The 4818-nt window shown below is 39.0% G+C and overlaps 1 protein-coding gene across 1 annotated transcript in view; it reads right to left on the bottom strand.

Annotated features, from left to right (window-relative positions):
* PTPN4 (protein tyrosine phosphatase, non-receptor type 4 (megakaryocyte)) overlaps positions 1 to 4818 on the bottom strand; it is a gene marked incomplete at its 3' end in the record, with an annotated part of 444194 nt that overhangs the window by 258449 nt on the left and 180927 nt on the right. The gene's annotated exons all lie outside the window — the stretch shown is intronic.

Here is a 4818-nt window from a genome sequence, read left to right as displayed (position 1 = left end):
CTCTTTTAAACAGTTTTCTCCCTCCTCTGTTTCAGTGCAGTATACATTATTGAACCCATCTTACTCATTTTCTCCCCAACCCCAAGGTCAGTTCCGTTCTACAACAGTGGCACCATGCAATATTTGTCCTTTTGTGACTGGGATATTTCACTCAGCATAATGTTCTCCAGAGTCAACCATTTTGAATAACAATGCATGAGTTCTTTGTTTTTCAATGCAGCATAGTATTCCATTGTGCGAATATACCACAGCTTCTCTATCCATTCGTTTGATGATGGGCACTTAGGTTGTTTCCAACTCCTTGCTATTGTGAACAAAGCTGCAATAAATATGGGTGTGCATGGCCATAGTCTTTTTAAATTACTTGCTATGTATCTGAGAGCTGGACAATGAATAAGATGAAACAAAATTAATTAATACCTTTGAACTGTGGTGTTGGAGAAGAGCACTGAACATCATCCCATGGATGGCCAAGAGGTATCCGGAGTGCTCTTTGGAGGCAAGAATGATTAGGCTGTTGCCTCACATAATCTGAACATGTTGTTAGGAGGGGCTAGTCCTTAGAGAAGGACATGATACTGGGAGGTGTGAAGGGTCAGAAAAGGGGAGCAAGATCCTCGACCAGGTGGACTGGCAAGGTGTCTACCTCAATGAGCTCTTGTGTATCAGGAAGTGTGAGTATAGGGCAGGACAGGCTTAGGTTCAGATCTTTTGTTCGTAAGGTTGCTATGTGTCTAAGTTGACCTAATAACACCACCAACTACAACCATGTGGCATATGTTGTTGTTGTTTTGTTAGGTGTTGTCAAGTCTACTGCGACTCCTAGCAACCCTAAGAACAATGGTGCTGAGCTCTGTCCTAGCCTCTGCCATTCACATCCTCTCGGACGTACTTAAGCTCACAGTGTCAACCCATCATGTTGAGGGTATTCCTCTTTTACCCTGACCCTCCACCTTCCAAGGATAATGTCTTTCTCCAGGGACTGGTCTCTCCTAACAAAATACCCAAAGTATGTGAGATGAATTTTCACCATCCTTGCTCCCAAGAAGCACTTTTGTTTCATTTTGTTGATGACAAACCACCTCCATACTCTTGGCAGCCTAGAGGATATTCAGCATGCTTCTCCCAGACCACAATCCAAAAGTATCAATCCTTCTGTCCTCCTTAGTCTCTGTCCAACTTTCAGTAGCAAGCAATAAATACTGGATCAGGTGCACCCTAAAGACTAATCTTTAACATCAATGCTCTAGACTCTGGAGAGGTCCCTTACAGCCAATTTTTCCAACTTGTCTTTCAATTTCTTGATGGCTGGTACTAAGTTCAGATTGGCCTACTGTTGAAGACTTTTGTTTTGTTTTTCTTTAAATAAAACTTTTATTTTTATACTGGTTTACTTACAAAGTTTGTAAACACTGGTTTTCCATACCAGATCTTTCCCATTTCCTTTACCTAACCTTCCCTCCACCTATCAAATTGTGTGGCCCTATGATTACTAACCCACACACCCACCCACTCCCCAGGCTCAACTTTACCCTTCAACTCTCCCTCTCCCCTACTTGGATTCTCATAAACATTTTATTACTTATCTTTCTATTTCTATGATAAAGGCCTTGTACAGTATTTGTCCTTATGGGACTGAGTTAGTTCACTTAGCATACTGCTGTCCAGTCCCTTCTCTTCCAAGTTAGGTAGTGATTTTCAAAATCATTGCTCCTGCATAATATTCCATCATGTACTATAATTTCTCAATCCATTCAACTGTAGTTGGACATCTGGGCTGTTTTCATGTTCTTGTGATGGTGAGTAATGCTGCTATGAACACTGGTTTCCTAGCCTCTGTTTGTGCCTCAGTTCTCATTTTCTCAGGGCATCTTCCAAGCAGTGGGATAGGTGGGTTATATGGAATTTCTACTCTCAGCTTTCTGAGGAAAAACTAAATTGCCTTCCAGAGTGGTTGTACCATTTTATAATCCCACTATAAGATTTCCTATCTCACCACAACCTCTCCGACATTTATTACTTGCTGTCCTGTTAAGAAGACTTTTGATCTTCTGCAGAAAGTGTTTCAAGTCCTCTTCACTTTTAGTGAGCAAAGGTACGTCATCTGCATAACAAAAGTCATTGATCATGCACACCCATGTTTACTTCAAAAAAGCAAAGAGCTGGAAACAACCCAAGTGCCCATCAACAAATGAATGGAGAGAGAAGCTGTGGTATATTAATATAATGGAATACTATGCAGCATTGAAAACCAAAGAACTCATGAAATATTATGCATAATGTATGACCCTGGAGGACATTACGCTGAGTGAAATATCTCAGTCACAAAAAGACAAATACTTCATAGAGTCACTGTTGTAAAACGGGTCTGACATCAGGGGTGAGGGAGGACAGAAAAGGAGGGGAGGAATGATGTATACTGCATTGAAACAGATGAGAGAGAGAACTGTTTAAAAGAGATATATGATCGGGTATTGTCATTACAGAAGTCCAGAATGAAGGCTGCACAGTGGAGTGGATTTTTTGGGAAGTATTGCATAACAATCAAAGAGTTTTTCTTTTACTTTTTTTTTCCTTTTACTTTTTAAGGAGAAGAGTGAATTGGGGAGAAGGGGTGGGCATGAAGAAAAGTGCAACAATGAATGATTGGGAACCCTAAGTCTCTGTAAACTTCCATTAAAATTAATTTTAAAAAAGTTATTGATCAGTCTTCCTCCAATCCTGATGCTACATTCTTCCTCTTAAAGCCTGGCTTCTCTAATGATTTGTTAGCATATAGATTGAATAGATATGGAGAAAGGCTAAGGCCCTGACATTTCACAATTTTGCTTGCATAAGATATTATTGATACTGTTTGGTAATTTCTATATTCTGCTGGATCACTTTTTTGGGGAATGGGAATAAATATGCATCTCTTCTAGTTTGTTGGACAGGCTGTCTTCGGGATTTCTTGGTACAGCCTGGTCAGCACTTCTAGGGTTCCATTTGTTACAATATGTCAATAGGTATCCCATCAATTCCTGTGGTGTTTTGTTTTTTGTTTTTTGGTTGTTTTTTTTTTTTTTTTGCCAAATCCTTCCTAGCATCTTGGACTTCTTCCTTCATTACTACTTGTTCTTAATCTTTTCCTGAAAATAGCGATTCTGCCAATTCTTTTTGGTGCAGTGACTCTATTTCTTCCTTTTTTTTTTTTAATGCTATCTGAATCATTCAAAATTTTGCCAATGGCATCTCTAAATGCTGCAACTGAAGACTTGAATTTATTCTTCAGTTCTCTCAGCTTTAGAAATGCTGAGTGGACACGTCCCTTTTTATTTTCCAACCCCAGCTCTTTGCACATTTCATAATACTTCGTCTTCTCAAACTGCTCTTTGGAATCTTCACCTTCTTTAGTTCTTCCCTTTGTTTTGTCTTGACATCGTAATTTTCAGACTCTCTTCTGATATCTACTTCGGTCTTTTCTTTCTCCCCTGACAATGTAATGATCTTTTGCTTTGTTCACAGATCTACTCACAGCTCATCTAATCTTTTATCATTAATACTCAATGCCTTGAACCTATCCTTGAGATTGTTTATAAAATCAGGTGGGACAGATTAAAAGTTGTTATTTTAGTTGTTACAGCTAGTTTTCATTTTCTTCTGCGTCAGTTTTAATTTGCACATGAGAGGTAAGATAGTTACCAAGTCTGTACTTCTCCACCATTTAGAACTTCTGCATTCCAGCTACCAATTATCATTAATGTATCTTAATTGCATGTTTGCTCAATTTTAGACTGAAAAATTTGATAAAAATCTTCAATTTCCTCTTTTATGATTTTAGCTGTTGGTGTATAAATATGAATAACAGTTGTATTTACAGGTCTTCTGTGTATGCATATGGATAATATTCTAGCACTCACACACTATACTTCAGGATAGAATTTGAAATTGTCTTTTTAACGATCACTACAACTCCATTCTTACTGTTTTTCACTTCCAGCCAAGTATATACCACTTGAGTATCAGATTCAAAGTAGCAAAGCCACTTCAGTTCATCTCACTAATGTCTAAAATGTCGATGTTCATGTGTTTCATTTCCTTTTCCACACCTCTAGGTTTCATACAGTCATACTCTGTACATTTCATATTTTAACTATTAAAGGATGTCTGCTGCTGTTTCTCCTCCATCTTGGCTCTATGTCTAATATTAGATCTATTTATCTTCTATTGTCATTAAGTTTTCATAGGCCTGATATTTCAGAAGTGGATGCTCAATCTTTCTTCCTAGTCTGTCTCATGCATAATCCTACCCACTGCACTGACAGGAAACAACATGCTAGATGGAGAAAAGACTGAACTATAAACGACTTCATCTTACTTGGATCCATAATCAATATACTTGGTACTATTGTTGTTGTTAAGTATCGTCGAGTTGTAGATACCTCATAGCGACCCTATGTATGAAAGACCTGAACACTTGTACACTGTTGTTGTTGTTATGTGCCGTTGAGTCATTTGCGACTCATAGCAACCCTATGTACAACAGCCCTAAACCCTGTTCTATCCTGTGCCAATCGCACTGCCTCTGACACACCAATCCCGATTACTCCAGTCACTAAATCAATCCATCTCATAGAGAGTCTTCCCCTCTTGCGCCATCCTCCACACTCCCAAGCATGATATCCCTCTTCAAGAACCTGTCCCTCTTTGCAACACGCCCAAAGTATGTCAGACGAAGCCCCAGAATCCTTGCCTCCAAGGAGTTGCTTGGTTTAACCCTCTCCAGGATGAATCTGTTTGTTTTCTTGGCAGTCCATGGCACATTTAGTACTCTTCTCC

This window comes from Elephantulus edwardii, unplaced genomic scaffold, assembly GCF_000299155.1.
Source record: "Elephantulus edwardii isolate Elephantulus edwardi_28Jun2011 unplaced genomic scaffold, EleEdw1.0 scaffold00419, whole genome shotgun sequence".
In the NCBI taxonomy this organism is placed as follows: Eukaryota; Metazoa; Chordata; class Mammalia; order Macroscelidea; family Macroscelididae; genus Elephantulus; species Elephantulus edwardii.
The sequence above is the reverse complement of the archived record's forward strand: the minus strand, read 5'-3'. Positions and strand labels throughout refer to the sequence as shown.